This window comes from Malaclemys terrapin, chromosome 9, assembly GCF_027887155.1.
Source record: "Malaclemys terrapin pileata isolate rMalTer1 chromosome 9, rMalTer1.hap1, whole genome shotgun sequence".
In the NCBI taxonomy this organism is placed as follows: Eukaryota; Metazoa; Chordata; order Testudines; family Emydidae; genus Malaclemys; species Malaclemys terrapin.
In genome coordinates, this window is record NC_071513.1 from 34,530,730 (window position 1) to 34,543,597 (window position 12,868).

The 12,868-nt window shown below is 43.9% G+C and overlaps 1 long non-coding RNA gene across 1 annotated transcript; it reads right to left on the reverse strand.

Moving 5' to 3' along the window:
• Positions 1-4,577: 4,577 nt before the first annotated feature.
• LOC128842794 (uncharacterized) lies at positions 4,578-12,291 on the reverse strand. Its single transcript, XR_008446117.1, has 3 exons — positions 12,174-12,291; positions 11,510-11,631; positions 4,578-9,147 (listed from the first exon to the last, which is right to left on the reverse strand). It is a non-coding gene; the product is annotated as an uncharacterized LOC128842794 (long non-coding RNA).
• Positions 12,292-12,868: the final 577 nt, after the last annotated feature.

Consider the following 12,868-nt stretch of genomic DNA (forward strand, 5'->3'; position numbering starts at 1 on the left):
ATTTATATTAACAAAAAGCCAAAGGATTGTGAAAGTGGTATTAATAAATGATGGATCAATTTAATCCAAGATAATTCTGATATGGGGAGCTAGGAAACTGAAATAGCATTAAGTGGCTCCTCTCCTGCCCTCCTCTGCCTGTGATCATATCTCATTGGAGTCACTGCAATTGGGATTTTTAGATGAATTGTTCACCCACTCTTTATGCTTCCTTCAGCATGCTTGCTTCCTTTCTAAAAGAGAAGAACAACTGCTCTGAAAGAAGAAAATGATCTTCTGATACCTAATCTGAGCTTCTAAATGGAGGAAATTATTTCAGTAACACTTTATATGAAGGGTATATACCACCCACAGTAATTAAATTATATTGAAGTTTTGCAGATTTAATTAATTTAATGTCCTCTATTCAAAAGCTCCCGTTTGTATTCATACAGGATTATGAAATATATTTGTGATATGTCTTTATACCAATATTCAGAATTAGTTAGGATTTTGGAGCTGTCACATTCATGACCATTTAGATTTGAGAGTCTGTGCCATTGCTGCCATGTCCATCTTTATGGAGGTCTTTTTTGTATGCACTTCTCCCGTGTGATAAGGGAGTGTTGTTGGTAGAGCTGATGGTACTAATTTTACCATGAATAGTGTATATGCCAGGAGTTTTTAAGCATATTTATACGTGTTTGAACGCCAAGGAAGTTGTTAAGGCACTGGAACAGGATCAGTCAGAGACCTCCATTCAGTTCCTGGCTCTGCCACAGACTTCCTTTGGGCAAGTCACTTAATCTCTCCATTACTCAGTTCCTTGTCTTCTGCTTGTACATCATATCTCTTGTTTATTGAACATGGAAGTTAATTGAGCAGGAGCTGTCTTATTGTGTTTGTACAGTGCCTACACCACGGTGGTGGGACAATGGTGCTAGTTGGGGCCTTTTGATGCTAATATGATACAAAAATATTATAATGAAAGACATACTTTCGACTCATAATACTGTTAATAAATGCACTATAAACACAGGTAATTTCTGGGTGCGTGCACATTTGACCAATATCCTTGAGTGCCATATCGTGTTCATATACAAGGTGAGACTCAGCGTATTGTTGGTTTGTTTAGTTCCATCAAATTGTTTTTAAGCATAAACGATGGTAGAAAGAAGATCAAAACCTATTTTCTTTTTACATTACCCAGAGCCACTGAACAATTAAGTAATTATGACTCTATAAACAGGCAGACATAAAGCAGGCTTGCAATTCCAAGCAAAGGGAGCTTGGAAAGAAAAAGCCTTATTGGAATACAATAGGGATTTTTCCATTTACAGTTTCACTATAATTGAATCATTAGACTACAGGGTGCAATTAATGGCAAAATTCAGCTAAAGGTATCTACTTAAAGTAGATTATTTTAAAAAAAAAGCCTTAATTTTTTTTTACCCATCCAGTTCAAGTCACCTGTCACAGAGTAGGAAAATAATATTTGAGGCAAGGAGACTGAACATGATACAGTTAGGGATTCCACAGCTGTAAGCTGGGATTCTGTTTTGGAGAAAGATCTGTTTCAAATCTTTGAATGGCACCATGGGACTATTTCACCCCATCTTGCTCATTGTCTCAGTAGGAGAGTCAGCAAAGCCTGTATAGAGATAATAGCCTAAAGCAGGGGTCTCAAACCCACGGTCTGGGGGCCGCATGCAGCCCGTGGGGTTGTTTTCTGCGGCCCATGAGGTCCTCGCGGCCCCTCCCAGCGTTTACCTAGAGCGGTTCCAGCCTGAAGTGCACCGGGGGAAGGGCAGGCTCCCTGCCTGCCCTGCCCCCTGCCGCTCTGGGAAGCGGCCGGAACGTGGGATAGGGGGAGCACAGGGCTCTGTGGGTTGCTCTTGCTTCAGGCAGCGCCCCCAGCAGCTCCCATTGGCCGCAGTTCCCCATTCCTGGCCAATGGGAGCTGCTGGGGGTGGTGCCTGAAGCAACAGCAAGACACAGACCCCTGTGCCCCTCCTCCCCCAGGTTCCGGCCACTTCCCGGAGCGGTGCGGGGACAGGCAGGCAGGTGGCCTGCCCTGCCCCCAGTGAGTATCGGGCCAGAGCCCGCCCCCCGAGCCCCTCCTGCAGCCCAACCCCTTGCTGTACCCCACACCCCTCCTGCACCCCACACCCCAACTCCATGCCCTGAGCCCCCACCACACTCCACACACCTCCTGCCCTCCCTGGGGGCAGGAAGGGGGCAGAGTTGGGGTGGGGATTTCAGGGAAGGGGTTGGAATGGGGGTAGGGCCTCATGGAAGGGGTGGAGTGGGGGCGGGGCCAAGGGTGGCAGGGGGAGGTGTCAGTAATGCAGCCCTTGGCCAATGTACTAGCCCTCATGTGGCCCTCGTGGTCATTTGCATTTGAGACCCCTGGCCTAAAGCATGGGGATAGGCTTTCCCTTGTTGAACAAGTGCATTCCTGAGGTCAGCCAAAATAAGACACTGTTGCCAGCCATTTAGTTTTAACCTAGTTAGAAGTAAATGGCTGATACTTGTATCCATCCATAGGTCAGGGCCCTCCCTTCATTCCTCTTGTCTCCTGTTCTTTGGTTTCTGGACAATTGGCGGGGGTGGGGAGAAATATCCATTGAGGAGGTTGCATTAATTGCTGTTTGCACACCATGGCCACTTAGCACTTGATGGTGAAAGCATGGCTGGAACTAAAATATACTTGCTTTAAAAGCACAGGCCTCTTTTTTCCCCTTGAGATAATTGAGACTCTGCATTAACTACCAGCCGCATAGAGTGTATGATGTATGATGTAAGTGAACAGTTCTGTGCAATAGATGTCATGGCTACAGAGGTGCACTGGCTATTGTCCTACTGTTCTTACAGCTAGGAAGTTTTTCCTGAGATTTAATTCTTGGTTCATCAGCTCACAAAGTGTAGCAAAAAGTGAATAGGGACTAGCCCATCCTTATCAAGAAAAATTGTTCTGTAATTAGATGGGACTGTTCGTTAGCCCAAGAAATTAGAGAGAACTCATATGGCGTAAACAATATAATGCAATCTTGTTTATTGTCTCTATGGTAATTTTTTTCCTTCACAGTCTCATGATTTGCAATAATGTTTTGATTTTCAGTGTAAATTGTTTTGATTTCTCCTGGTTCAGCTACTGTCTTTATGAACTGTAATGAATAATGGTAATGAATTAATTTTAATAGCTGAGCATCACACTAATATTGTGATTTTTAACTAAAAAAAATCGCCAAGGTTTTAGGTGTGTTAGAATGAGTTTTAATTGTCCTTTTGCTTTCCCATGTTTTTTCACAGTCCCCTTACATTCTGTTTGAAAAATTTAGGTTACAGCCCTCTCAGTGTGTATTGGGCTGCAGGATGAGCTACTGTTGTCACAATCAGGATGTGGGCTGTCTGACTTAGTGGTCAGAGCAGGAGTTGGGAGTCAGGCAGGGGATGCCAGGAAGTCAGAGTCCAAGACAGGCCATACCAAGAGTCAGATGCCAGGAGGCAGACAGGGTCAAGTTATGGAGAGAGTGGGTTTGGGTGGCAGGTTACATCCAGCAATCAGAGAGCAAGGCTGAGTATGAACCAGGGTCGGAAGCTGGAGTCTATCAGGGTCTGGAACTGAAGCAGGCAGACCGTCTGTGTTGCTCAGACAGTTCCCCATCATGGCTTCCTGGTTTATATACTGGTATCTGCCAACCAGTGGCCTGTGAGGGACTGGACAGTTAGAGCAGGGAAGACAGAGTCAGGAGCATTGCCACTAACACACTTTGGCTCCATTGGCACCTTGCAATCAAACTTCAGCAAGTTTCACTGCCCATGAACAGACAAGGACCAAATTATGACACCCCACCCTTTTTTTCAATGGGGGAAGGAAGCTGTACAAGCTTTTTCCTGGCACAGCTCACTTCTCTCAATGAGTTGGCTGGTTCATTACAGGGGGCAGAGCCAAAGTTCCAGCTACATGGAAGGAGCACTAACAACCAACAGTTACTATTCTTTCCCCTCTTAGATCCCCCCCCCACACACACACACACATTGTGACTTGCAGTGTATGAGATCCTTGCAGAATGTAATGCGGTCCTTGTGCCTCTCACTCCACTGGGCCGATACATAGGCTGATTCACAGCTGAGCCCTGTGTGACTCTGAGAAAATCTCAAGGAGCATACTGAGTAAGAGTAGTGAGAATATATCACTATTATATATGGCATGGGTGAGACCACTACCTTCCGGTATCCAGTTCTCCAGTGCTTCAGCAAGGATGTTAAAAAATTAGAGAGATATTAGAGAAGACCATAAAGAGTTCTACAGGTTGGAAGCTGAAGCTAAACAAGTCAAAAATGGAAAGAAGGTGCACAACTTTAATAGTGAAGTTAATTAATAGAACTGATCAGAAATTTTTTATTTCCTGCCATGGAAAATTGTGACTTTTCATCAAAAAACCTGAAAAGTGAAAATTTTGTCCCCAAACTGAAAAATTTTGTCCCCACACTGAACATTTTAAAGAAAGCAGATACTTTCTGGGGAAAAAAGTGTTTAATCAAAGCCCCAATTTTTACACACACACACACACAGAGTCAACACAATTTTCAAGTATTCTTAGTAATTTATCATTGGAACAACTTTACCAAGAGATTTGATGAATTCTCTATCATGTGAAATCTTTAAATCAGAGTTGCATGTCTGATTAAAAAATATATTCTTCAGTTCTCTCACATTATTGTGTTTGATTGAAGATTTACTGAGTGAAATTCTATGTCCTGTATTATGCAAGAAGACAGACTATAGGATCACAGTGATCCTTTCTGGCCTTAAAATCCAAGGAGCTATATCTGTGCTTTGGTTGCCAGTCTGCCAGAGAGGTATAATTAACGTTTGCCACTGGTTTAATTCATCACAGAAGTGAATAGGGGGCAGAGGATTTTGCAAAGAGCCAGAATCCACCCCTATGGTACACGCACATTTGTGTTTTACAGCCTGCATCTATCAGCCTAAATCAACAATTTTTTTGGACTTGGGCTGATGTTTTCACATAGTGGGTGTAGTGAGGCTGAGTGGCCTCCCTCCGAGCAGGAGACTGAGGCACTATTACACGCTCCTTGGAGGGTGGGGCCTAGATCGCCCCGCCCCCCTCGCCGGAAGGACCAGGACGGGGCTGGAGGTATAAAAGGCCAGCCCTGCAGCTCAGTTGGGCGAGAGCCTGCTCCGGAGAAGGACGCTCGGCCGGTTCTCCAGAGGCCTCGACAGGAACCTGAGCCTGGCTGTTCCCGATCCCCAGACGTGGATGACAACTGATCCAAAGTATCTGCTGTGGTTTACCCTGAAGAGCCAGAAGAGGCCTGGAGGTTGCAGGAAACAAACCCCGGGGAGGCAGGAAGTAGCCCAGGGGCAGCCACAGAGCAGCCGGCTGCAGAGCCCGGCGTGGCTCAGTCGGCGTGTTGTGGCTGGATCCCCGCCAACATAGGGGCAGCCAATCCTGCCCCTGCCAGGGCCCTGGGCTGGGATGCGGTGGAGTAGGGTTGGCCCACATCCCCCTGACACCCCACCCTTGGTGGCTGACCCCCTACACGGTGCAAGGAGGCTCTAGCCCAGGACAGGAGCTCCCTTATCACTTACCTTTAAAGACTGTTTGTTTGCTGGCTGCCTGAGCCCCGCCCAGGCCAAAGTCAGCCCTGATAGACTGTGTTTCAGGGCTGCCTACTGGAGCTACTTAAGCCCAGGCTAAAGCCTGGTAGGGACTGTTAATCGCACAGCCCTATTGGGAGGCTCTTGCCGGTCGGACAGACTCCGGCCCCGACCCGACAGGATGGGCCTGAGTGGCCTCCCTCCGACCAGGAGATTGAGGCACCATTACACGGGGATTCCTATAGGGAAGGAAAGCTATCTTACAATAGATGAGCTTATGAGACAGGTGGCTTTTCCTCTCCTAGTTCTTCCAAGAGTAGAGTGGTCCTCTCTGCTCCTCTTGAAGAATCTTTAGGAGGCATTAGATGGCAGCTTATCCTCCAACTGCTTGGTCCAGCAAGGTCTGCAGGAGGAAGAGTTATTTTCCCCATATATGAAGAACTGGTTTCCTGTGAATGTTATACACATGCCATAGTGTTAGTTATACATCACATATTGGTGCTGTTCGCATTTGACACATTGTATAATGGGAGCATTTTCACATAGTGCACAGGGAGTTGTTGGATGTTTCAAGTTCAATAAAGACATGCCATTTTAAACTAGTGGCATATCTAGCTCTTAATTCTTAGCACTGTTTTTTAAAAGTGTACCTTTTTCTTCTCTGTTGTCTTTGATTACACCAAATTATTCAACATTCTAAGAATACAACAAGAAGATAGTATAATTTCTATCTATCATTGATCCATGTAGGGCTGGCTTGGAAGAGGGATGAGAGATGGAGAGAAGAGAGAGTACCACCTCCCTCAGCATACAAAGCACATCGTCATCTAACCCTGCCCAGAACAGGACTAATCAACACAGAACCTCAGATGCAGGTGCCAGCCAGCAGCCCATCTTTAAACTAGGGGTTCCATCCATGTTAACACTGATGGAGTAGTACCAGTGTTAACAACAGTGGAAGTGGTGCTTGCAAGCTGCTAGTGTAAGAGAGAAGAAATTCCACAAGGTTTGCTAGTGGAGTTTTCCCTCTGAGTCTTACATTGGAAGCAGGGGCTGGGATGGAGTGCAACACCCACCCTCATGCAGAAAAGGTAGATTTGCCCTTGTGATGGGGCACTCAACTGTTAAGTGCCTTCTAGGGGTTGAGTGTGGTACTGTAACCTTTTCCCAGCTCCTGGAAGTTTGCTAACCTTGCAAGACATGTCTTAAACAGCTCAGCTCTCCGACCAAGTCACACAGTCAAAAATGATCCCCTTCAGGGACAGCAAAGAGTTCACCAAACTGTCTTCTCTCAACAGGGTCTTCAGCCCTGTCTCTGGGCTCTTTTAAATCCAGCCCTTCACTTGGGCTTCTAAAGGATCCTTGCCCCTGTGACTGGTTCGGTCACAGAGACCACCTTGGGACTGTCACTTGATGTGCTGAAACTACTTCTGAGCCCGTTTTCTCTGATGGCTTGGGACTCCAGAACCCTGTCTTGTTGAGCCAGACATGCTAGCCTGGTGCAACACAGACCCAGGGTCTGAACCACGTCCCCAAAACTGCAGACTTAACTGAAAACAGCTCAGCAAGTACTCCTGTCTCCAGCACCCAGACACTCAGCTCCCAATGGGATCCAAATTCCAAATAAATCCAGTTTACTCTGTATAAAGCTTATACAGGGTAAACTCATAAATGGTCCTCCCTCTATAACACTGATAGAGAGATATGCACAGCTGTTTGCTCCCCCAGGTATTAATCACTTACTCTGGGTTCAATAATAAAGTATAAAAAGTAGGATTTAAGTGGTTTCAAGTAGTAACATACAGAACAAAGTAAGTTACTAAGCAAAATAAAACAGAACACGCAAGTCTAAGCCTAATACATTTAAGAAACTGAATAGAGGTAAATCTCACCCTCAGAGATGTTCCAGTAAGCTTCTTTCACTAGACTCCTTCTTAGGGTCTGTCTATACTTACCTCCAGGTCCGGCGGTAGCAATCGATCTTCTGGGATCGATTTATTGTGTCTTGTCTAGACGCGATAAATTGATCCCGGATTGATCCCGGAAGTGTTCACCGTCAACGCCGGTACTCCTGCTCCGCAAGAGGAGTACGCGGAGTCGATGGGGGAGCCTGCCTGCCGCATGTGGACCCGCGGTAAGTTCGAACTAAGATAGTTCGACTTCAGCTACATGAATAACGTAGCTGAAGTTGCATATCTTAGTTCAAAGTGAGGGGTTAGTGTGGACCAGCCCTTAGTCTGGGCTCAAGCCTTTCCCTGGTACAGCCCTTGTTAGTTCCAGCTTGGGTGGTAACTAGGCGTTTTCTCATGACTGGTGGCCCCCTTTGTTCTGTTCCACCCCCTTTTATAGCTTTGGCAAAAGGTGGAAATCTTTAGTCTATCTGGGTCCCCACTCCTTCTAAATAGAAAAGCACCAGGTTTAAGATGGATTCCAGTTCAGGTGACATGATCACATGTCACTGTAAGACCTCCTTCTTCATTACCTACTAGCTGGAAGACAGGCACATAGCAAGGCTTACAGGTAAACAAGCTCATTCACAGTTCGTTGATTTTGAAGCACCCTTAATGGCTTCCACTTAACATATCTACATCAATAATACAAGTTTATATCTTATTCTCCCAACTCCAGACATAACAATAATACATGCAAACAAATAGGATAAGCACACTCAGTAGATCATAAGCTTTGTAATGATACCTTACAAGAGACCTTTTGTATGAAGCATATTCCAGTTACATCATATTCACACTCATTAGAATATTTTCATAAAACATATGGGTGCAATGTCAGGGCTTAGGCCACTTCACCAGTGGGGGAACCAGGATCTGCCCACTACTCTGGGGCCCAGTCTCAGCACTGCTTTTTTTAATTAGTTACTGTTCCATTCCCGGGCCTCTTCCCACCTGTTCCCTTTACCTTTACCCATTACTTTAGGGTTAAAATTCTCAGGTCCTCTCCCCCCACTGGGCCAGTAAATGCAGCCTGCTGAGCTTGTTAGGCCAGAGAGGAGTATCCCCCGCACCTCTCCGGCCCCAGCTGGGAACTGACCTCAAGCCCTTGCAGATCCTTTTTTCTGAGCCTGCTGGGCACTGACTGGTTGCTTCCATGCAGCCTTTTTAGGCGGGCCTAGAGGACCCACCTCTGCGGCTCTTTCCTGGGGTGGAGTGTAGCAGGACCACAGGTCCTCCAGCAGAGGGCCACAAGGGACCAGGTATAGCCCATCACAGTCTCCTAAAAATCAAATGAACATGCAAGAACCTTGGACACCCGGGCCATCTGAATTGGTTCCCTGATAACCTGAGTCCTACAGAAGTGATGCCATCCACTGCGCTTCACAGAGGTTCCACAATTTGAAGAGTAAGGCAGGTAAAGTTGACGTACTCACACAGATCCTGAATCTTGTGCAGGTTTCGATAGGCAGCTGGGCAATCGCTTGCATTGAACACCAGTTTCCTCATGGTTTATAGGGACCTGCACCCAGGGAACTGGGAGGATGCAGTTCTCCCAAGCAGCTAGAGACATGCTACTTTGCTTAGAATCTGCCACCACAAAAAATTCATTCAATAAGCAGAAAGACCACAATTCAACCACTGAAAGATAACCAAGTAAGCAATATTTATAAAAAGGAGCAATAACATGACCTGAAAAAAAAATTATTCATTCATTTAATTAATTATATTATATGATCCCAAACAGAGTTTTTTCAAAGATATATATATATATATATATATATATATATATATATATATATATATATATATATATATATATATATATATATATATATATAAAATCTTAGCTGAGATTTTATGTACCAAGAATTTAGCCTGAAGTGAACATTTATGGGAAACTTATAAAACTCTTGAAAAAGGTTTGTAACCGCTGCTAATATAAATCTATAACTGTAGCAATCACTAATCTGTAAACTATTTTACTGATTTAAATGGATGTACTTCTCTGTTTTATTAACACAGTTAAGATTTTTTCATATGCTCGAGGGTGAAAACAAGGAAATGATAATTGTTGTCCCTTAAACAAATGAGCTCCCTTTATTTTGCTTATATATCAACAATAAGATGTAATAAACATGTAATCAGAATGCTGAATAGCTGCGCTTAAAAAACAAACACATATTGGGGCTTCATCCTTTTCATTTGAAGCCAATGGTTGTAATTTTGTTACTCTATTGTTTTGTTGGTATGTAACTGAGCGTTAATATTGGTTCATTCATCATAAGTGTAAATGCCATGGTACTTGTGAATGCCACCATACAATATGAATGAACATACAAGACAAGAGTTGAACTGAAGAAATAAAGTGTTGACACTCATTAGCCACACATTTGTACTGGCCAGTGGAAAAGATTTAAAAACAAAAGAAAGTGGTTGTTCCGGTACAAAGGTACAACTCCAAAAAGTGTGTGGGGGGGGAGGGGAAATCACATAGCTGACTAGAAATCGGTAATCTAACAACTCCACAGTCTCAGCAGCCAATAAGATATGTCATAACCAACTAGCACCTAAGAGCAGATGGAATTCCCACATTGTTCTCTGAACAGAATCTAACCTTACCCCCTTCCTGAGGTTTTGCTTTAATAATTGCTCTAACAACCACCAACATGTAAGTGCCTCCCTAAGCATGGCAGTCCTTAATGTTTTCTTCTCTCTCTTTGACCCTACTTCCCTCTATCCAAGAAGCCCCTCCTACCTTCTTTATATTCAGGGTGGAGTTAATGAGTTGATGATGAGATGATTTTGCAGTTTTGACCTTTTTTTTAATGCACTTTTTGCCTGTCATTTGCTGATTGTCTCTTTGCTCCAACCTCCTCACAGTCTTCACCTAAGCCTCACTTCACATACCCACATCCATCTCCCAACCTTCTTTCAACCTACCCTATCACTTTATCCCTCTTCCTTCCTTTGTCCTCTCTGCTGTTACAGATGGACAACATCCTGGACAAACCTTAGGGAATTAAGATAAACTTAATTGAATTAGGTATAACACCTTTAGGGTCCATTGTACTAGAAATGAAATTGTGTACATGGTCTTTTAGATTTGTGTGTTACTCTTTTAGGAGGAGAGGGTTACTAATATAATTCCTCCAGTTTGAAGCCACCTCCTGGAGAGGTGTCCATATACCACTGGATTCTCGGGGACTAGCAGGCAAAGAAAGGATTTTTGGATAAACAGTCTGGTTTTAAACCTGATCCTACTGGTCCATAGAGGCCCCTATATTTAGAAGGAAGAACTGGGTCTACTGAGACCCTATAAGACTGTATGCTTATTCTGAGCTGAAGCTGTGATGAATTTGAAATCACAAGGAAACATCTTGGGTGGGATTTTGAAAGAATGCTCCTGCCAGAGCCCATATTAGGGTCTAGTAATCTTATTAGCAGCATGTAGGTTTTTATGTTTTCTCTGTAGTACTTTTACCTTAAAAATAAAATAGATTTGCATAGGAACTTTATGCCTATGGGTGATTACTCTGTTATTAGTCTCTGAATAGAAAGTAAGCAGGCCAGCTTACTAAGGCATTCTAAGGGATATTTACACCAGCTGCCAGCCCTAAACTAGATCTGTTGGGGAGCATGCACTACACCTGACAAAAGGTACACAAGTCAGTCCTGAGCGTGCTGCTCCCCCAGTGCCACAGGAGCATTCTGCCTCTCTGGCCTCGGCCACCAGCATGGTGTACTGCCGCACCACCCCTAAGTTCAGTGTGTGGCTATCAAAACAGAGCTCTATCCTTTTGATTTAAACAATATTCTTTTATCCTGGACAGGAAACACTGAACATACAAAGAGTGTTTAATAGGCCCCTAGATACAAAGAAAATGGACCTTGGAACCTAGAAACAAGTAATATAAAACATTTCGGACATTATACCTAATCATACCTGTACCTCTAGTCATTTTGAGTCCCAGTTGGAAAGCAAACTTGTCTTCTAAAGGCTCCAGATTAAAGCTGCAAGGGATATGGAAATTCATGCACTGTAGCAGGCAAGATCAGAAGTCTAGTGAGAGCCTAATTAAAGTCAATGAAAAAAATTAACAAATGAAAATGAGAGAGAGAGAAAAAAAGACAGGACATAAAAGAACAGGGAGAAGAAAAATTAGGTTTTTCTTAATGGCCTTGTGTACTTTCCTGTAATGAGTCACCCAATCCACCAGCAATAACACACCGCTCTGTACATAGCTGGCACACACATCTGGTTATTTTAAAATTAAATTCTGTGTTCACAAAAGGCACCAAACTGATATATGGAGCCAGAGCAGGTGCAGCAGAGACACAGACAGTCCAAGTTTCCTCAACATTGTTTTCCACAATCTGCCTTAATCCAATCCTGGAGGGACCACATCTAGACGGGAAAGGTTAGTCCAGCCTGTGTGTCCGTGCAAAACTTGACTTCTCTGAAGAGACCCCTGAGAAAGGGTCCCAGTTGCAATGGTGGCTTTGAAAGATCAACACCTGCTTGCTAGAAACGGGATGGAGACATCACAGCTAAATAATTTCACCCAGGCCACCAACACGCCATCAAATAGAAATAGCTTATTGTCACTACCCACTTTTCAGGTTTATTTTAGTTGCTCCTCTGTTCCTGAGCCTCAGACAATGCACACACACCAGGCTGCCCGCTTTCAGCTTCATTTTTTTTTTTGAACCACTGCCTCTCTTCTTCATACTTTGTCATTTGTTCAGCACATTGTCATACAGTGAATTAGACAAACGCAGGCACTAACAAGAAACCTTGGTCTGCCAGTTTGCCCTATGGACTTTGCACACATAGTGAATATTGCCAATGTAACTCCTATTAGTGTTAATGAGTTACATCTGCTCACTGAAGGGAGACAATATCCTATAGCTAGAGGGATGGTGCTGAAGTGATTATACTTATATTTGTGGGACCCTGATTTTCCCACTTCTAAATCCAGAGGTTTTGCTTTGTCTGCAGCTTTTATAATTTTCTTTCTAAAGTAAGTGAAAATTGCTCACAAAACAAAAATTGTGACCACTTCACACAATTTCGTTGCTTAAAGTGGGGCTGCAATCAGAAGAGTGACTGTGAAAATGGCACTATAAATATCTGTGCCCCATGGTACAACACTTCTGAGTCACATGTACTGAATTTACTGACAAAACTATATATTTTTCTTCCAGACCACACTTCATAGCCAATATAGTTACTTAAGTGCAAGCAGAGATGGTCATGAGCCACAGAGTTCAGATCTATATTTAAACACTCCCAAACTTCAGGGGCGTT